General features: G+C 37.0%; 2 protein-coding genes across 7 annotated transcripts in view; one reads left to right on the top strand and one right to left on the bottom strand.

Moving 5' to 3' along the window:
• Positions 1-19,188, bottom strand: part of Inx3 (innexin 3) — a 58,768-nt gene extending 39,580 nt beyond the window's left edge. Inside the window, exon 1 of the mRNA XM_033479577.2 lies at positions 18,591-19,188. The gene's annotated coding sequence lies outside the window, so the exon portion shown is untranslated. The remainder of the gene's footprint in view (positions 1-18,590) is intronic.
• The window catches only part of spg (dedicator of cytokinesis spg), a 169,757-nt gene that overhangs the window by 91,427 nt on the left and 55,173 nt on the right, over positions 1-23,157 (top strand). The window lies entirely within an intron of this gene.

The following is a 23,157-nucleotide window of genomic DNA, read 5'->3' on the forward strand; positions in this document are numbered from 1 at the left end:
GGAGCGGAACGTATTTCCGCGCGAGCTCGAGGCTCGAGCGTTCTGCGTGTTCCGTGAATTATTCCCGCGCGTTCTCCCGCAAGAAAACTTTATTAAACGTTGATCGAGGCACACACCGGAGGGGCGGCGAGCCGGCTAGCGGCAGCGGCTCATGCATTTTCATGAGGCTCGCACAGGCTGCACGACCGTTGACCTTGATTAATTAGATTCCACGGGGCTCCGCGGCTATCTCCGCAGCGAAATTAGCTGACCTTATGCCTGCCATGATACCCGACACGCGATGATAATGGATATTCTCGCCCGCTTCCTGGCGTATCCTGACTTTCGATTTCCTGCGGCGCACTAACGCTCCGGCGAGAACGGTTCTTTACCTCCGGCAAGATGGACGGGTATAAATCAATTTCGAGTGGGAGGATCTTTTTTTTTGGTCACGGAAGAAGCCGCGAGAAAAATCATTGATAATTTATACTGGCTGTCCCGCAATTTTCTGTACATATTTCGGCAGTGTGGTCTACGAGGATGAATAAGACTGAAATGTTGTTATAGGGTGTCCCCGAGATAGGATGAGGAAAGTTCATGTAAATGTAGGTAAATGTAGGAAACTCTTTGTTTCGGAGATGATAGCAACTTATAGCAAGATAATCAATAGTATCGACAAATATTATCGACAATGTCGCAACGCTAAAAAATGTCGGTATGTGACAAAATTCAAAATACACCAGGGTCGGTAATGGATAGCTGAGATTTTTCCCATTAGAATGAGCCCAAACACGACGGCAATCGGGCTAGTTTTCTAGACATAATCAAAATCAAAAATATTTTCTAAAAGTCGAAATTATTTTCTGCTTACATTAAATCTGTAAAACTAATCCGACTTATATCGTGTTTGGACTCATTTTCATCGTAAGAATCTCCGCAATCCAATGGAATTAAACTCACCATTGAAACATTTCAACAACAGAAATATTGCAGAAAATGCAGAAAATCTAATCTGGACAACAAAAAGTACGGTAAAGACTCTTTTACTTGAAGATTTATTTTTGTAATGTCTTGGTACCAAAACATTCTATTCACTAAAAAATTTCATTTTACTAGGCGATAATATATCTAAATAATACAATGATTAGATAACAGAACGTTTGGATACCAGAATATTAGAAAAATAAATGTTCGGATAAAAGAGTCTTTACTGTACTTATCTCGGAAGCGAAGAGTTTCCGGATCTATGTTTATATGACCTCTTTTTATCTTTAGGAAGTGCAGAATGTGATACCGAAATTTGGTCACCTATTTCGGGAACACCCTGTATAACAAGTAACCAATACTGCGTCTTTGATTCTTTAATTATTTTTAGTGAAATCTTTTTATTCTTTCATTTTGTTTATTTTTTAATACGAAAAAATGGAAATGTCTTATTCGATAAATAAGACATATTTATCTTATCTTCCACTACTCTATATTAGAATTGTTAAAATCAAATGATTTCTGTACGTATTCCGACAAGCGAAATTCCAACAAAGTTTACGAAAAAGTTTGACTAGGATACATTCATTTGTGTCAGTTTTCTATCCACTCGTCTATGGAAGAAAATAAAGTAAAAGTGACTCTCTTCACTCTTATTCGTGAAGAGAAATAGTACTTAATATTTTCACTTGAAACAAACGTTTATTAAACAATGTAAACTGAAATTAAGTAATATAAAATTCTAGAGAAACTCTTGCTTATTCGCGGGGAAATGTCGGCGCTGTTTTGCACACAAAAGTTGTCAATATTTCGCGGAGAAAAATAATCGCTCTTCCGTAGAGGAAGATAGCGACTGTATCGTGAAGAGAAAACAGTTGCTTTATTGTGGAGAATATAAATGGCTCTTTCATAAAGAAAACTACTTGTCCTTTAGCAAAGAAGAGACGTAGCTTTCCGTCACAGGGAAAAGTGCAACGCTTGCAAAAATACATACACATATGCATAGCTCTGTCTCTCTTTTCGAGCAAAAGATATTTCATCGAACCTAAATCAATCATGGGTTTAGCAATGAAAACATTGAAATAGAGTAGCAAATGTTGCATTTAAAATTTCGTTGTTTATGGTTCTTTGTCATATTATTGTGACCATCGTTCAAAATAAGTGAAAGAGACTGTATTACGGACAAATTACGGTAATTGAGACCCTTATCCTATATACCGCGGTGACTTCTCAGCTTTTGGCTTCCAGAGGAAAGCCTCTCTCCTCGGGGAATTGCTGCATCGTTCTAGTCCCTCGTCCCATTCGAGGCAGGAAATTTAAGAAGCCGAGTGACAGACGGAGGGAAGGGAGAGAGGGAGATAAAGAGGTAGAAAAAGAGAAGGATAAAAAGAGAAAGCGAGGCGATGTGAGGTACAGAGACGACAGAAGTATCACCGGGAAACGGGGAGGCAAGCGAGCGAGTACGATCGAAAGCAATACACCGAGAGAAGTTTGTCCCCGGGACGGTGTGTTTACCGAATAATTTCACGGCTGAAAGAGTTTTTCCGTGTTCCCGCGAAGTTGGTCTCGCGCGCGCCGAGGGCCAGAGGAGCCCGTTTTGCCTCGACACTGGGAGAAACCAGCATCTGTCGCCTCTGGGAGCCGATAGTTCGCACGCCGACAGCCGATGAGGCCGAGAGTATTCTCGTGGAATACCGTCGTCCAGAAAAGCAACTCGACTTTTCCGGGTCCCGAGGGAGCGGTTGATCCGGCCGCGGCCGCGATGAAACGCGATCGATCGACGACGTCTTCCTGGACGATCTAAGACCAAGGTGTCCTCACAGTTGTGGTCACCGCGAACGTAACACGCCTAACTGTAAATCCTCGTTCCATACTCGACTCCGGCTCTCGGAGAAACGTCCACGCGCGTTGCCTACGCGTGTACACTCGCTTCGAACACCGTTAACTCGTTTCATTATTCCTGTACCACCGATAACGATTCGTCTCCTGACCGCCGGGTCAACGCACTATGACCGCGTAGGCAGAGCGGCAATGTCGGTACGGTGAGGCTCGCTTAAATTTGAAAAATCTGTTACCTTGAAATTTCCACAACACGTCCTCTAACTACTATTTCTCGTACTAGCATTGGCTGTATCAAAAAGATAGGCATGGTAAAGAGACGTCGTAAGCATACAAGATAATTATGCGATAATAACACTCGCAAATTTCATCATTTTCGTCTTTCTTTTTCGATTCTAGTACCAGCCGACTGCTGAGATTCTTACGATGAAAATGAGTCCAAACACGGTATAAGTAGCATTAGCTTTACGGATTTAATGTAAATCGAAAATCATTTTGACTTTTCGAAAATAATTTTGATTTTGATCAAGTCTAGAGAACTAGTCCGATTGACGTCGTGTTTAGACTCGTTTTAATGAGAAAAATCTCGGTTATCCATTAATGATGCAATTATAAAGATACGATTATAATGAACGGAAATGAGATTTTCTTAATCGCACGTTTATTGTTCGCGGTATCCTTTTGAACGTCAAGTCTCGGCCGTCTCACGTCCTCTAACTACCATTTCTCGTACTACCATTGGCTGTATCAAAAAGATAGGCATGATAAGGAGATGTCGTAAGCATACAAAATAATTACGCGATAATAACACTCTCAAATTTCATAATTTTCGTCTTTCTTTTTCGATTCTAGTACCAGCCGACTGCTGAGATTCTTACGATGAAAATGAGTCCAAACACGGTATAAGTAGCATTAGCTTTACAGATTTCATGTAAATCGAAAATAATTTTGACTTTTCGAAAATAATCTTGATTTTGATCAAGTCTAGAGAACTAGTCCGATTGACGTCGTGTTTAGACTCGTTTTAATGAGAAAAATCTCGGCTATCCATTAATGATGAAATTATAAAGATACGTCTCTGTTCAACGTTAATGTTCATCCGCTCGCTATGTTTGTTCATTTACTTTCTCGAGCTCTGCTCTGCGATCAATTCTTCGATTCGAAGGCGAACTCGTAACTTGTTACACAAGAATTTTACGGGCCCACTTTCAAATTTAAGAGTGCATTGCTGCACCGCGAAGTTCACGGAGGAAACGAGAAAATTTCGTCGCGGCTGAGCGCTCTCGACCGGTTTCGAAAATACGTGGGCTTTATATGCAGGATCGTCGTGGATGAGTTCATAGCAAGAGTAGGTTCCGAGAGAGTTATGGCTGCGTTGAAAAATATACCCTTGTCGCGCAGGCAACTCGAAGGAGACCGTGAATCGATCTCGCGTAACGCGCGGAGCAATGATATCGTCGAGTGAAGGGCACTCGCCTCTCGTCGACGAGTGAAAGGTGAAAATGCCGACGTGATCTCGCGGCGGAAAAAATCCCGACCCGTCGGGTTCTCGACCAGGAATCACAAAGACGTTGCGTGATCCACGGAATAATGCTCGGTTCCGCGAATGTCGCTCGAATCCGTCGGTCGAACTACCTTTCGGAGAGCTACACGTGTCCCACGAATTGATACTGTGCATGAACAATGAAAAGATCGATGCGATTCGATAGACAGATTGCAGAGGACTTCGCAAAATTTCAACCTGATTGTTGAAATTGTAAGTCCTTTTCCTTCAGTGAAACCTTTATCTTATCTTGTCTTATATATTTTCTGCAATGTTTTCATAGTTGAAATGTTTCAGTGGTGAATTTAGCTCCACTGGATTGCTGAGATTCTTACGATGAAAATGAGTCCAAACACGACATAAGTCGGATTAGTTTTACAGATTTAATGCGAGTAGAAAATAATTTCGACTTTTAGAAAATATTTTTGATTTTGATTATGTCTGGAAAACTAGTTCGATTGGCGTCGTGTTTGGGCTCATTCTAATGGGAAAAATCTCCGCTATCCATTGATGATGCAATTATAAAGGGATCCATTGATGATGCAATTATACATCTTGTGTTTTATGCATTTTATGGTTGATATGTTTAAATTCAGTGCAACCTTCTTTCCTTCACTGACAATCTTAACAAAATAGGAATAATTTAAAAAATGTCGTTGAACTTTTTAGTGAATCTTGTTTCATTTTTCGATAATTAAGTGGCATTTCCTTTTGTTCGTCGACTGATGCAAATCCGTATTCTTGTCATCACCACAAAAGCGAATGATTCACTTTGAGCAAAGGCTATCGTCATTATTAACGATTATTAACAAAGAAATCACATTCCTTCCGAACGGATCGCCGCTAAGTCCTCTCCTTGATTATTAGCATAATCATCGGTGGTCTATTCGAAGCAGCTTCGTCAACATAGCGAAGCAACCCGCGATTAAAAAACAATGCCATCGACCGAGACAAAGAGATCCGTTTTCAACACTGAAACGATCGCAATGCGTTGCATTTAATCAGAGATCTGGCGGGATTCCGGAAGTATGTAGGTGTTTCATGAATCACGGATAAACGCTCGAACGACAGCCGCTGCACAGTGGTCTCACAGCCCACTTTGTGTGGCCAAAACGATTTCAGTGTCATTTCAAGATTTGTAGTTATGATATAGTAGGTCGATGAATTCGTCTCGACACAAGCTAGAATATTATGGTGAATGGTATGTATCATTAAGGTGACCTACGTTTTATAGAAAAAGAAATTCTTTTTTCGAAATTTGTAGAAACATGAACACCGATCGAATTCCGTTCGAAAAATCGTTGAAAGTAAAACTATATAGATTACTCTGTTTTTAAAATTCGCATAACTATCAAGGTTGCAGGTGGCAGCACTTGAAATTTGCGTGCAACTTTTCAGAATTCAGTAAACTTTCATACGAAACAGATTTCATGTCTGTCAGATCTCGACATTTTTTGAGAAGCCTTCTCGAAATCTTAGATTGCAATAAATATTGCAGCATTATTTATACGCGAAGTAAATAATATTTAGGAACTAATCAAATAATGGAAAAACGTCTACTAATTTATAAAAGATTGATTGAAAAATTGAAGCAGCCAATTAAAAGCATTTAAACAACATTTAAAAAAAAAAACATTTTTCCAATATATTAAACTCGAAAAATTGACTTTTGTCCGCGACAGACGGGTTCCCGGACCAATGTCCGCTGCCGTGCGATTCGCGCGAGAAAGATGCGCGCCACGTCGATGTGCATCGCGTGAAACTGCACGCGCGCGACGCCGACAGAAAAAGGGACGCGTGTTGCATTTCATTCGGAACGCGTTTGCATCGTCGCAGCGTCCTCGCGCCGCGCCATAAACCACTGTTTCGCGACAAGAATCTGCGCGCGTGAGCTGCGTCCGCACACGCATCCGTGACTCGAAAAGAGGAGGCTCCGATTCGAAATCCCCCGCGTCTGCCGACCGTCAATATTTACCGCCAATATTTTTCTTCCCGCTATCTGCGATTGCTCGGTCAATATTGCTCCAGCGTAGTCGGGCTTTTCGAAATTTCGAGTGCTATCTATTAACGCGATACTGTCGTTCTACCTTTTTTTTATTGTGGACAATGCGGTTCGACATCCTGTAACCATCGACAATCGGCTAATTGGTTGTCGGTTGTTTCGTTAGTCACTTTTGTTTAATAACGTTTCTTCGCTGCGGTGTTTAAACAAATTAAATCGGAAGAAGCACCAAAATTAGCTTCGAATTATTTGCCTGGATTTAAAAATTAATTAATTCAACGTACTGTATATGACCATTCCTTAAAATCAAGAAATATTTATTTTCCAATTTCTATTTTTTTCTATTATATTTTTACTTTGCTTTTATGGACTTTTTGAGTCTGCCGGTTTGGCAGTCGAAGCGTCACATTCGAATTATTCGATCGGAAAGTTGCTTCCCTTTCTCACAAGAAAATGAAAGACGATTTTTCAATGTTTAAATTTCCACGACACGTCCCCTATCTTCTACTACCATTGTAACAAATAATTATGCGATATTAATACTTATCAAATTTCGTAATTTTTCGATTTTACTACCAGTCGATTGCTGAGATTCTTGCGATAAAAACGAGTCCTAACACGATATAAATCAAACTGTTTTTACAGATTTAATATAAATCAAAAATAATTTCGACTTTTCGGAAATAATTTTGATTTTAGTCAAGTCTGGAGAACTAGTCCGATCAACGTCGTGTTTGTACTCGTTTTAATGAGAAAAATCTCAGCTATCCACTAATAATACAATTACAAATCTCTCTCTCTCTCTCTTGCGTTTTATACATTTTCTGCAATGTATCTATAGCTGAAATATTTCATCGATGAATTGTAATTCTTACGATGAAAATGTCTAGAGTAAGTTTTTCTGGTAGCTTTGAAATCTTATGCTCGTAGAAATCTTGTGGTTTGATTGACAAAACAGTGAATCAAATGCTTCTTAACGATCTTACAATTTCTTCTTTTGAAAAAGCAACTTTCCGAACGACCCAACGCATTCTAGCAGATGTGAACTACAATTGCTGACTGGATAATCTTTCAAGCACCGATGCTTAGCTCCAAGTCGAATGCAAAGATCGTTGAACAAACGGCTGCAGAAAGGAAAAAGAGTGATCGGGAGACACGGTGGAGCGAAGGGTTTAAGTGGCTTGCCCGGTTAACGGGTTTAGCCGAGCTACCATTTAATTAGTATTGTGGAACGAGTGATTTCGGGGCGGTCGAAATTGTGAGTTCGGCCACGGTGGATCGAAGGTTCGGCCACAGTCCACGAATAGAGAGAGAGAGAGAGAGAGAGAGAGAGAGAGAGAGAGAGAGAGATTTCCATTCCGGACAAACCAGTTCCAGGACGGGACGGGCCGGGCCGGGTCGGCCCGGGACAGCCCGGCGTAAAACGTGCTGCTGTGCCTTTAACGCTCTCTAAGCGTGACGCGTTCCGAACGGGGTTAACAGCTCCTCTGCTCGTCGGCCAGAAGAGCCGCTTGTATCTCACGCGTTGTTTAACGTGTGTTTAATCGATCCTTCAAACTGTTCCTCGCCTCGCAGCAACGGCACGTAACACTGACACGATGGTGCAAAATGTACCTTGTTGTTGAACTATCTTCCAGGCCACTGCAGTACATTTTCGTTTTTTCTTTCTTCAAATGGTTGGTCGTTCTCGTTTCATTGCAAATACGTTTCAAGATCGAGCCTCGCGGCGAAGTCTTAATTATGGAACACCCTGTAGGAGATTCTCGGAGTCTTCAGATTTATTGGAGGACTTCAAAGTGCCGGTTATTTTAGTCGTAAAGAAAAGAGGAACACCTTAATTCATTCCATAAGGTCGCAAAAGTGGTTTACGTACTATGAAACATCCTGTAGGAAAATTCCTGTGCCTTTGGACGTGGTTTTGTTAGATGACTTCAAACGTGATGACTTTACTGGTTGTAGAGAAAAACGTAAGACTTTAATTTATTCTGTGGTATCGACATTTTAAAAACGGTTTGAATACTATGAAACACCCTGTAAGAGGATGTCTGTGTCTTTAAACGTGACTTCTACAGATGACTTCGAGGCATGCATTATTTTAATTGCGAAGAAAAGAGTAAGATTCATTTCGTATAAGATCGACATTTTAAAAGTAGATTACATATTATGGAACACCCTATAGTAATATTTCCTTAAATCGTTCTTACATTCCTTGGTTATGGAAGATCTGTAAAAATTCTTTGGAACTATACAGGACATAAAACGAATACTAATTCATTACTTATTATGAAACACCCTGTAGCTGTTTTTTGTAACTGTCTTACACTGCTTGATTATAAAAGACGTTCAAAAATCCTGTAACATGATTGTAGGTTATGAAACAAAAGCCTTAAAAAAGTTTCATAACTTTGAAACGACCAGTAGCAGCTTGTTCTAATCTTTGTCATATTCTTCGACTATTACATGACATCTAAATATTCGTTAAGATTATGTAAGCTATTACATACACATTTTTTAAATATCATATCGTATTTTGAAACGACCTGTAGCAACATCCTTTAATCTTCATTACATCAATCGCATAAGCGTCTAAGCATCCATTAGGATGATACAGGTGATAAAACAAACGCTTTTAGAAGTTCACATGAATTTTGGAACGTCCAGTACCAACAGGACATAAAACGAGTACTAATTCATATATTATGAAGCGTCCTGTAGCTGTTTTCTGTAACTGTGTCTTACGCTGCTTGATTATAAAAGACGTTAAAAAATCCTGTAACATGATTGTAGGTTATGAAACAAAAGCCTTAAAAATGTTTCATAACTTTGAAACGACCAGTAGCAGTTTGTTCTAATCTTTGTCATATCCTTTGACTATTACATGACATCTAAATATCCGTTAAGATTATGTAAGCTATTACATATGCATTTTTTAAATATCATATCGTATTTTGAAACGACCTGTAGCAACATCCTTTAATCTTCATTACATCAATCGCATAAGCGTCTAAGCATCCGTTAAGATGATACAGGTGATAAAACAAACGCTTTTAGAAGTTCACATGAATTTTGAAACGTCCAGTACCAACTTCTTGTAACTGTCTTCCCCAAAACATTCGATTCCAACGATTCTACGAACTCTTCGACCATTCAATCCGTAAAATTGGCTCCGATGAGGCATCCTAGACGTTTCCGAACGCCTCGTGGCAGTTCAAATAGTTCTCCCAGTCGCTCTTGCCATTCGATTACGAAGAAATCGATGAGTAACGACAAAGTGGAATTCAGAACTGTTACTCAGCGTCCATTGGATGCCGGGCCCGGGATCGAAGAAACAGAGGTTTCTCTCTTGTTCGAGTAACGTCTGCGAGACGACGGGATCCGGGACCTCTCTCCACGCGGGTCAATTTCATATTAAACGCGCTTGGACGTGGAATGAAACGGATGGAATTTCAGGGGCCGGTGCGAAACGCCGCGGTATGCGGCCCACGCAGCTCCGTTCGAGACGATTTTATGGAAACAACACTATCTTTGACAAACCTTGGATCTCCTAGGCACACAGTGGCTCATTCGCCAGTTCCTCGAGCCTACAGATAACACCCTCAGCAGTTTATGTGCACAGGGTGCTCGAAAATACCTGCGCAGGCCCGCGGAGACATGGGAAAGCCCGTAGAGAGTTACCCTAAATCGGAGAATTTTCAGGCCCAAATTTTTTCAGTCTCTAATGCCTAATTCAAGGCCCTGAAATTTAGTAGTCAGCTCTGTGAAGTATCGATGACGAAATAGAAATCGCAATTTGACATTACCAGACCCAACGATTGGGGCCCAGGGCCCAAATTCTATTGGGCTTCTGAGAATTTGTTTACAGTGACAGTTTGGAATTTTCCTTAAACTTTGACAGTGAGTTTTATGGAGCATGCATGACAAAGCAGAATTCGCAGTGTAACATTGCCTGGCCCAAATTTTATCGAGGTCCTGAGTATTTTCTAATACTGAATTCTGAAGTTTCAGAATTTTTCTGGAACTTTGTCAGCGATCTCTGTAAAACATCGATGACAACGAAACAAAATTCAAAAGACATTTTCGGGACCAGATATTGTGGGACTGATAGCAAAGATTGTATTGGACCTCTCTGTAACATTTTATTTTATTTGAGAAAGCTTGCAAATTTTCTTGAGCTTGCGTAGTGAGTTTTGTGAAGAATCGATGACGAAACGGAATTCGCAATCTGGTATCGTCAGGCCCAACAATTGGGACCCAGGGCCCGAATTTTCTAAAGCCTCTCAACAAAATTTCCCCGTAACATATTATGTACTTCTTCTCATTCAAACTTTTCTAAATGGAAAAATGTTGGTGTCCTTGGACCCTCCTTCGAGGTAAAAGCTAGGGGTCCTACCCGTTACCTGAACTGCTTTATGACCGCGTCGTTGCCGTACCTGAAGATTCAGACACAATGTTTTCACGAACTTCAGACCTTCCCGGTCTGGCATTGTACGGGTATCCGTTGTCCAAGATATACGATGAGCCTTATATTACGCTCGGCAAAATATATTTAATCGATATCGTGAATATGATTGGTATACAAATAATATTAGTGTTAATTAGAACGGGTCGGGACGGGAATTTTTTTCGGGATAGGGACCGGTTCCCGCAGATTCCTGAGAATGTTCGGGATTCCCGATAGAGTCGGGATTTTTTACAATTTAAAATAAAGTATGTTCTCTTTGCGTGATGTATTATTTTCATTTAGGAGTTTTTATAACCTTATCATTTCTCGCACATCTCTAGCGTTAATTCAAAACAAAAAGCTGTGTGATGGAAACGATTTTTATATATATCTCAAGAAAATAATAAATGCTGCTGACTTTTTATCAAATCTAAAATAATTAAATAATAAAATTAATAAATAATTATAATAAATAAATAATTATTAATAAATAAATAATTATTAATAATAATTAATTAAATAATAATTAATTAATAAAATTATTAGAAATTTAAGTAACATATTAGGGGCAGTATTAAGGGCAGTTGGTAATATTTTCGATGTTTGAAGATCACAAAACCCTTCTTAAATCAAGTTTCCAATTTTTGCATTATGTTTATAATGAGGATTATACTTTCGCTTTTACATTAACATTTTCTTTGTCGAGCTTTGTCATCACACTTGCCATCTATCGTTAATGGAAAAGATTTCCATTTCAAATATACTATATCAATATATAGTTTTAATAATTATAATGTTGATTATTTTCTGTAAAACCAATTTAAAACTTTATAAATTAAAAAATTTATTTTGCTGTGTGAATAATTCCTTATGATAAAAATAAGTCAGGAACATCGTTAATGTTTGTTAATATGAAACAGTTTTAGTATTTTACAACTTGGGAAATGACATGATTAATCTGTTTGATTGATTACTTTTTGCCAAGAGTTGTACTTTTTGAAGTTACATTTCCTGTGCTACGGAGGCTTGCTCTTTTGTAGAGGCACTTGACGAATCTGAATCAAATCGTAAAGTAAGGTTAAGAATTATTTATAACAATCCTGTATTTGTAAGTCGTAGTAAACCATCTGGTTTAAAGCATTAATAAATATATAAATGAATGTACAGCTACTACTGTAAAACGAATAGAATCACCAATTTGAGAACTAATTCCTCCAAAACCCATGACGAATGATAAGATGTCCAAAGAACGAGACACGGAAGACCTTGCACAGGTCAAACTAATGAAGTGATGGAACAATTCCGCCCAATCTCCGGTAAGCCTTCAGTTTCCTAGCAAGTCACTAGCGGAACCCGGACGAGTCACTTAAATCACTGCATCCTGTTTTCTGAAGGAAGAAACCCTAAAATGCATTTTCTACAATAAATTTCCTACAGACGAAAAACTTATATTATAGTTATCCCAACCACTTATGAGACTACTTATTCCTTTGCTAAATCATAGTCGGAAATATTGGTATATTTAAGGTTATATAGGTTATGTTTTATAATATATAGGTTATGTTTTCGTCCAACAAGTCTCGTAGAACAAATTTTCTGTTTAAAGAAAATAAATACTCACTGTTGATTTTACAAATAAAATGGTACTACGATTGTTCAGTGTTTCATTTTTGAAATAATTCGAATATGAAGAATTAATATTTATTTTCATTAAAATCCACGCCGTTTTCTTTATACAACGATCATCTTCGATGTAAAATATTTGAACTTCAAATGAAGTTACAAGATAATTAATTGTTTCACCTGGTAATTGATTTTGTGATTATAAATGTAATTCTGTTAAAATTAGTGAGTGTAATTTAACACTTCTTTTTACCGATCTTTTGTATGCGCTACATTTTCGTATTTTTACCAAATTAATTTTGCAGTCATTGTAAGAGAAGTTGAAAAAATTCTTAAGGAAGAGCGATTAAGCGAGAATAATTTTTTTAAAATTGTCACAAAATGTCTTGTAATCCCACTGGTAAAATTAGGATTAAATTACAATTTTAACAGGTGTCTTTTGACTCCTTTGGTAAAAATGGTATTGAAGTGAGTACATATGCATGGCATAAAAGCCAATCGGTCGCCTTGCGCCAGCTGATCTTGCCTCTAATTGGCCAGTTTTTCGTTAATAACACGTAAACAAAGTCGCGGATTGCATTTTCGCTAAAGAAAAACTTGCTTCAAATGGCCTCGGGAATCCCTCGTTTCTCGATCTTCAGTAACTTTTGGAACACCCTGTACATGTAGATCTCGGCAGGGTTCTCTGTTATCAGACTGTTATCTCCGAAACCTGGCACCGAAGGACCGTTGCACACACCGATCCTGCGGGCCGAACTGCTTTCCGGGGCCATCGATAACATTCGTCGGTTCGAACCGGCTCCGATTTTACCTTTCAAGATTATCCTCTGCTGGCCGACGAACCGCGGCGTCCCTTCCCGCTCGAAACAATCGCTTGACAAAGAGGCGGGCTTTCGCGAACAATGGAAACTTTCGGGGAAGCTTAGGACCGACTACGACGAGTCGGCCGGTGTTTATGCTTTTCATTCGTGGCAGCTTTCGCTAAGTCGCGCACAGATTTATGGCGCGGAGTTCCGCGAGCCTGTTTAAACCATCATCGCGGAACGTTTGACCGGCATAGTCGTGTTTTAGTGTCTCGGCGTCTCCCGCTAATCCGGGGAGCGAACAGCGCCGGGTGCTTCGGTGTTTGCGATCGGATTTGCGGCGATGTTTGGACTTGTTTGGCTCGGGTTTAATTGAACCGCCGTGTCGTTACGTTCAGACATAGGTAAATATGTATATATCAACTAAGAAATACAAATATTTGGAATTACGATATCTCTCGACTGTGCCACATATATGATTCATTCGAAATAGTAATTTCTTTCTGCTTTAGAAAGAAAGTTCAAGTACTTAATTCATGCTACAAATATGCAATAAGTGTTTAAAATGTATATTTTACAATATGTATCTGAAGTACTTCATTGAAGCACAACTAGAGTAAGTAACTTATAAAGTAAGATAGGAAGAAATAGATACAAAAATAAAGAAACAGATAATGGCGAAATGTAATTTAATTAATTGTAATTAATGTAATGGCGAAAGTATAATCCTCATTATAAACGTAATGCAAAAATTGGAAACTTGATTTAAGAAGGGTTTTGTGATCTTCAAACTTTGAAAATATTACCAACTGCCCCTAATATGTATAACTTAAGGATTATAAGAGAAAGATTTATTTTCTCTCATAAATATCAAACGTAAGAAATAGAATTTCAAATAATTATTTCCAGTACATCTTAAGAAAATGTCGCTTCAATTTTCTTTTCCACAATATAAATAACTATTTTCAATACATGTATTAATCTCTGTAACGTCAAACGTATCTTGAAATGTTATTTCATACAAACGAGAGCATTTCATTAACTATTTCCAATACTTTCTCAAATATTTCTACCTAAATCTGATTACATTACACAGTTGTAGCATAGTAAAATTCGTCTCGGCAACTGTAATATTATGAAGTAAAAAATATCGAAATTCGATTATTTATAAGAAAAATTTTGTTTCTATTTTTTTATATATTAATACTTGCAAAAAAAAAATAGATACTAATGAACCTTTGCCGGATCATCAGAAATGTATGAAAAATCGTTGAAATTTTCTCTAGTACTGCGGGCATCTGTTTCTTAAAATTTGCTTAACTTTAAAGGTAGCAGACACTAGCACTTGAAATTTACGTACTGCTTTTTTATAATTGTCCTAAGCTTTTAGATGAAATAAGTCCAATGTCTAACACTTCTAATGATTTTTATAAAACCCTTGCCAAAGTTTGGATTGTTTAAATATTGCGACACTCGTACATGGATTATAGAAAGTTTAGGAACTAATTAAATAATGAGAACATACTTATTAATATATATAAAACATTAATAGAAACCTGTTATGTCATGCCTCATAATGAGTTCTCGGATTAATCGTTTTCACTTTGAATTTCCGAATTTTGGTTTTAATATAATCCTCCTCGCGCATATAATTATTTAAAGTGACTATTATTTTGGATTTTGAATCTTTGAAGGATTCTGAATAAATGTATGGAAAAATATTTTTCAAAATATAAAACCTAAAAAAGATATCATTTTGGCCGCTATAAAGGAGTTTCGCGATCGTTGTTGAGACGTCTTTCTCAGAAAATTGTAGATCATGTAGTTTCAAAGCTTCGAACGGTGGACTGTAAAAATTGTAATCATTCTCCAAATCTCTTCTTGTTTTGGGAACCGTAAAATGTAAACCCGTATCTGACGCTGGTCTCGCATTTATCTTTATTGTGGTATTTAAATATCGTTGCACGGTCACGTTCTTTGGTTCACTATTTTTCCTACTCTCGTCGAGTTTCTATCTTATTTACAGTCTGACTCACGGTTTCCTTTCCTCCCGGCACCATACCTCGTACAATAGTACTTAACGTCGTTTCCGACTGAGAATTTTCTAGGAACGGAGACGATTTCAGTCTGAGTCAGAGGACTTTCAAAAATTATTTTAATTCAACAGCATTTTTATCTATTCCTGCCAGGTGGCTTACGAAACGCCTTTTAAGATTTTAATTCAACAGTATTTTTACCACAAAGCAGACAAAAGATCTCCTAAAATTTTCTTTCAACGTCATCTTCACCGGAGAGATCAAAGGACAGACTTTGAATTTTTAACTAGCAAATAACACTATTTTTACCAAACGGATCAAAAGACACCCTTTAAAATTTAACGCTGTTTTTGCCAGAGGGGTTAAAAGACGCTAAAATTTGTATTTGAAATTACTTTCAATCGCTCTCCTTCAATTGACTTCTTAACCTTTCCTATAATTATAAAATTTATTATTATTTATTATAAGATTGGTTTGGTAAAAATAGGCATATACAAAAGATCGATAATAGTGTTACTGACGGTGTTTTCTATCGAATGCCAGTTGCGAAAGGTTAACCGATCATTTTCTATTAAAAACCGATTTCATTTATGTTACATTAATAACATAATAATAAGACTGCAAATTTCATACATCTATATAAAAATAACCAGGAGAACCATCAAACTGTCATTGAAAAATTTTAAGAATCATTCTCTATTCTTTTCTATTTATTACAACTATCAACAAGAGAAATGCTATATATATATAAATATCTATTTAATAAACATTTTCATTTTGTACAAAGGTCCGCAGTCCAGCAATAATTCTCCAAAAACATTTAAAATGGATGATGCAATAAATGCTGCTAATACATCAATAAAGGGGTAACGAACACGTTAAATAGGCGTCAAGAAATTGACGACGAAAATAAACCAGTGACAAAACATCAATACACAACATTTCTGCTATGCCGATAATAAATAGAAATTGTCGTAATCGGTTAATCGAACTCCGATAAAATAATTGATCGTCCCAGATCTAACCATTGGATTCCCAGCATTTCAGCAGTTCGTGTATCGGCCATTTCTTGTGAACCCGATCTCTCGACGAATATGCAATTAATCGATCCGAAAGGGCAGTCCAAGCAATTGGGGTCGATTGAACACGGCCTTAATAAGACGCGCACACTCGTGGACCGTGACGGTTAATGATTCGTTAACGCGGCACGTGTTTCGCACGAAAGAGAATCATCGAAATCACAGTGGCCGTGTATAACCCTTGTGGTCTCTGCAACCTGTTCCGTTTTCGCAGTCGGCTAGAAATGAGTCGTTTATTTTGAAAGTGGCATAAGTCACTTTGTTTTTAAGTCGATAATATCGACTTAAATATATTCTATTTAAGGGTTTGCGTTCTAACACGTTTAAAAATATGGATGCTAACTTTCGAGAAGATTTACTTGCATTTGTTATCTCAGGATAAATATAATTTTATTATATTATTAAATTATTGTTATAATATAATTAATATAATAATTATATTATCATATTATTGTTATAATATAATTAATATAATAATAATATTATTAAATTATTGTTATAATATAATTAATGTAATAATTAATATATTATATCATTATTATAATATAATTAATATAATAATTATATTATTATATTATTATTATTAAATATAATAATTTTCTCAGCATAGATAATTTCGTATAAACATTAAAAAATCACCACTTTTCATTACGGTAAAGTGGACTTATGCCACTTTCAAAATAAACGGCTCAAACGTCGGTGTACGAGCACCGACATAAACATAAACAGTATTTCGACCCGAACGCCGAATATTCTACGTGTCAGAGCTGGCTTTTCTGTGTCACTATGCGCGAGATTATGTACATTGTAAACCATCCACATCCGAGTGTTCCGAGCTGTGTTACATCCTTACGATTCGGCTCGGAGATAAATCGATCATAGGAGACGGTTGTTCGCGACTAGAAATTCTAGGAAAATCGGGCACCGATGGTTCTTTCCTTTCTACTTCGATGCGCAGCGTTCGACTGAAAGAACCGCCCCATAAGAACAATAAACCGGAAAAATACTCGACTTTCTATTATTATAAAAGCGTTAATTTGACGGAATGATTCGATGTAAAAAGATTATCGCTTTCTTATTTATTCGCGTACAATAACGAAACAAACATGAATGTTATTTTAGTTTCTTCGAAATCAAAATTTCAATATTCTGTCATTAAAATCTATTATTTTTACTAAGGGAATTATTAATCCTATAACAACACCTTCTACTTTCCGGCGTAAGTAACATTATGGGGTTGCGTTGTAATATATTGTATAATGACCTAAATATATAATATATATTATTATATATTATAGGTTATGTAACATAGAACATCAATGTTTTAGTATTTATTTGCACGTTGACAGACGAATTAAAAGTTCTGTGGGGTCACCGGCATCCCCAGAAGGGTCGTTCTAGGGTTGAAAAAGATACACAAACGAGTCCCTTTTTACTACGGAAATTATTAAAAGCAAAAAAAAAAGGATCATAAAAATAAATCTAGTTCCTTTTTACAAGGGAAATTTTTAAACAAAGAATTACGCAAGGAGTCTAATTTACGATTAGATTGTATATCTATATATATCTACCGAAACAAATATTTCTGGGAACATTATGTGATTTTATTGGAGGTTAAGCTCCTTCTCGGAGCTTTTCTTCGGCACATTAAATTTCGTGTAATTTTTAACGAAAAGCTTTCGATATGGCACCTTGAAATTCACGATGTCCATTTTTGTGTCGAATAAAAATTATAGTTCAATGGCGGTAAAATCTCTCGCAACTTTGATCTTCAACAGATACCGACGAACAAGCAATCAGAAGACAATTAGAAGACCACAGAGCGCATCTTCGAAATTAACGGTCGGACTTTCGTATAAAATCAAAATTCTCATCGTTCGTCGAAATGCGTCTGAACAAATAGCAATTTCAATCTTCCATTAATAACTCCGACACGTTCCAAGCGATCTACGAGTCTCCTGGCAATTATTACAGTCGTAAAACCACAAAGTCGACGGCCGAATCGACGCGAAAAGATACGTGGCTGCGCGAAAATGTTTGCGCGCGCGCGCGCGATTCAAATGTTTCGGCCGGCGTCGTCGAGTTTTCGGGAGGCTCAAGATCCGTTTCCACAGAACACACACTGTAAATTCCATATCGGAAAACGCACCGATCGCGATCACTATCGCGTACGTACGCATTATGCATAGAGAGAGAGAGAGAAAGAGAGAGAGACGGTAACGATGAATATAAATGAATCGCGGCCGATTGCAGAACAATACCTTTCTCGAGATCAGCGCTGGCCGGCTAAAACCCGTTCCCGAAATCCACGGAGCGGAGGAGCGAGGCTAGGACTCGGCCGATAATGCTCGTTTTGTATTCCCACGGGCCAATCGCGCGCGCGAACCACGCGCTTATTGGTCGATCGAGCTTTTTCTTCGTCCTGCGAGCGCCTGGCTGTGTGCGTCGCCGCGGTTCCCCGAAAAATTCTCTTTCTCGCCTCTTCTCTCTTGTTCACACGGGATCCCCTCTCCTTTCTCCTGGCGAACTCTCACACGGCTCACCTTTTTCTTTCCCCCGACTGTCGATCTCTCTCACCGACGATCCGTAATCGATACACGGTTCCCAGTTCGACGCGGTCGCCAAAACCCGAATCGAGAGAGAGAAAACGATGATGATGGATTCTCGCGCGTCTCCGATTCTCGCACACCGTTTCCCGTCTTGTTTGTTCCGTCACGGGGTTCCCTCCTTCTTTTGTTCCCGTCTCGGTCAGAGCCGTACGCGGAAACGGAACGTTGTTGTTTCGAATCGTCGAGGGTCCGGGGATTCGTTTGAAGCCGAGCGACGTCGGGGCCCGGCGTTCGAACAACGACTGAACCGAGAGAGAACAGGGACTCGTTCGGGGCCCCACCACTCCGCGCCATCTTGTGTTTGAGGGAACACGAGCGTGGGGGCGACTCTATCAGGTGCGTAAGGCGAGGGAAATCACTGGATGCACAGAACCCCTTGTCTTATGCGCCTCGGCCGTTTGCTGCACCGAAACGCTGCGCCGTCGATTTCGTACGATTTTCGGGAAGCGGCCGCGCGGAACATGGAATTCATTTATTTGTTTATTTGTACAGTCGACTCGCCTACAGTCCGCGGCAAAAGAAATAGTATAGTAATTAATAATAGTATAATAATTAATGTGACTTTTATTTATTTAACATTATAACCAAGGTTTCTTCATTTATAATTTATTTCTTTAATGTAATATATATATTACAACTAATTGCTATTAAGCAGATACGACATTGAAGAAATAAATTAGAAATGGAGAAACCTTGGTTATAATGTTAAATAAATAAAAGTCACATTAATTATTATATTATTATTAATTATTATAATTAATTATATATATATAATAGTTTTTACATTAAATTATCTGTTCCAAACGCTATGGATTTAACATTATAGTCTTAATCTAGATTCCTCAAGTTATTGTATAATTTCGCTGAACAGTTTTGTTTCTTCTTTTAGTATCTTTCTTCTTTAGTACTCTTGTAAGTACTCTTTTTCTACTTTTACAATGTGTTCTTTGCGGTATTACCCCGCTGAAAATTTATTTTTCTCCAGCAATTCCGTTTTGGTGTACGGTGTTTATTTATTCCTTAATAATATACAAAAAATACAAATAATACAAACGATACAAAAAATTGATATAATTGCAGGCAATACCACAAAATTCAAAACAACTTCACATATATTGTTCACCTGAACCGTACTGTAGATAAATAAATAAACTAATTAAATTAAATTAATTAAATTAAATAGCTAGTAAGTAAATAGCTTTTGCTATTCACTTTTCCTGTCATAAACTTGATTTCCATTTTATCGCAGCACCTGATACCGCACCGAATCGTTGGTTACAATGTTAAATAAATAAATACCACGTTAATTTCAAACTGTGATATCTTTTTGTTGCTATCTGTTAACACGGTACTTTGGGAACACGGTTTCGATATAAACACTGTGTGAAAATTATAACAATCCTTCTACAACACGGTGTACTTATAACACGATTTTTTTTCTGGCACGGCTCATATCGATGGCAGAAATGCTGCCATCGCGTCATGGTTTTTGTTGATATAATTAGGACGTTCGCCTTGTACATACATACATACATATAGTAACGCGTAGGTCATCCTTGCCGAGCACTAATTCAGGAAACGGTTGCTCGTTCACTTTAGACGCCCATTCAGACTTGTATTGATATAAACATTAAGTAAAAGAACTTTTGATTTGTATAATTTTCGTATCATCGCGGTTGAACCGCTTTGTTTGTGGTATGATCCGTATTTTTTAGTTCTAGAAAAATTCTCAATGTTTATTATTGTTGTATGGAATCATAAAAAAAATACTTTAAAAGAATTTGTTGGATTTCCATTGTTTTCTCTTAATAGACGACGGAGCATTTGGAGAACACGATTTCGATGAAATTTTCAACGCACATATAAGTTACCAAGATCTGGAAAATGCATTTTTTAAAAATTCAGATTGCAGATTCAGATAAAAAGGTTGAAAAAATATTCCTTTTATTCCTTAATCATGCCAAATAATTGCAATCTTTGAAAAGAATTTTTCAGCCATTGTCTAGTAAACTAATCCCTCTAACATCCTAACAAAATTTCGATCGCTTGGTTCGATTATAAAAAAGTTATTCCGTTTAAAAGATGTTACGAACACTTTGTGCACCGACTGTATTATAAAGCACCGCTCGATTGTGGCTCTTTGAAACGGTAGCACAAACACTACAATAAAAAATAGACAGAGTGTACATTGTTCTTTATAAATTCACTCGCACAAATACTGTTATGTAACAATCAGCTCTAAGAAAAAATGTTTATGATCGAATTTCATTCAATCTTTTCTCTACCTGTCCACTTACTTTTGTTTCCTACCGTGTATAAATACGTTATGCATGAATAATATATATATATATATATATATTAATAATACAATAATTAATATATACATATGTATATATATTATAATATTATATTAATATAATATTTATATATTAAAATTATATTAATATAATATTTATATATTAATATTATATTAATATTAATATATATATTATATATATATTAATAATACAATTAATAATACAATATTCGATGAATATTGTGCATAATATGTTGAATTACAATGGTTGCACAGGTTCATCTACATTTTGCGAAGAGAAAAGAGCAACGTTATTACAACTCTTCAAACAAAGGCTGCAGACTTTATGTATTTATTATGACAAAATCAAGTGGCAAAGAGATTGAATAAAATTAAGAATTATTATTATTTTTTTTTAGTCAATTAAAATGAACGAAGACATAAATAACTTTTTATTTGTTTCTACTACTTGCGATCGACGCAGACCGTTTTTATTTAGCACAAAGATCCAGTTGTTAAATCACAAATTACGAATCTGTGCGATTTGAAGCCTCCGTCACATTTTCGTCCGTACGGAGGTACGGATACGAGCCCGGCGATAAGCCGATGCTGTTTGCAGTCCGTGTTTGTTTATTTTGTCCTTGATATCGCCTTATGCGTTTTGCTGAGGGTTTATATTACACATTGTTAGAGATAAAGATAGAAACATGAGGCGCTTGGAAATAACAAAGGGTGACCACTTCTAACGCTCGGATGACGGAGCTCGGTTCCGTTTGGGGCACAAATATTGTTAATTGACTTAACAATAAATAAATGACTTAATTGACTCAACAATAAATATCGTTAATTTACTGAATAATTTGTAGCAATTAACTGAAAACTTTGGAACTGATTTTTTGGATAAAACTCCGAAGAGTAACCTTGACATAACCCGAAAACATAGCGGAATATTACGAAAAAATTTTATCTAAGGTTATATTCCTTGAAGTTAGATCTAAATCGGACGTATTCGTAACTTCTCATTAGTTTGCATCGTTATATGTTTCGAGTACATATAATGGAAATCGAACGGTTGAATGCATTTTAAAGTGCGGCTCTAACTGCATTTTAATTACTGCGCTAATTCTCCGACAATTAGCATGTTCTCCCACTGTTCGCAGTAATTTGTTAGGCACGAATCGTCAATGGTTTCGCTCGAAACGTTTTCGTCGTCTGCTCTACGACTGGTTTTCTGAAACGATCGCCAACGTTGTGTAACCATTGTAAACGTGTCGATTTGAACAGAAAGTTCATTCGGCTTTTTGCCGCGGAACGGCTCTGGATGCAAGTATGTATGTATGTAGTTGCGATTAACCTCGTTGCCTCAACCTGGTATCACTGAATAGCTCGCATTCCGCCGCAGAACCCGAGGAAAACCGTTCTTAGTGGGTAATTGTCTTTCTGATTTTGCTATTCAACGCTGCCGATTGTTTAACAGTATTGAAACATTAACATTTAACTCGTGCTACAATCCACGCTGCGTAAACAGTAGAAGAAATATTTCCCGGTTAAGAGAACCACAATATTACGGTTATTATGAAGGATGTTTATTTTTGAGTGTTACTTTTAAATTTCGCGCCACTTAAATTTTTTGCATTAGATTGCTATATATATAGCAATCTAATGCAATATGTAATAAATAATATATTGCAAAAAATAATATATTAATATATTAATATATTAATATTAATTAATATATTAATATATTAATATTAATTAATATATTAATATATTAATATTAATTAATATATTAATATATTAATTTGTTTATAATGTTCTAACTTAGACAAAGTAATTATAAACAAATACGAATTATTAATAAAGTATTCGAAATATTATTTTTATCATTCAGTGGATGGTTATTTTAACAGTATTTTAGCAGAG

This window comes from Megalopta genalis, chromosome 14 (assembly GCF_051020955.1).
Source record: "Megalopta genalis isolate 19385.01 chromosome 14, iyMegGena1_principal, whole genome shotgun sequence".
In the NCBI taxonomy this organism is placed as follows: domain Eukaryota; kingdom Metazoa; phylum Arthropoda; class Insecta; order Hymenoptera; family Halictidae; genus Megalopta; species Megalopta genalis.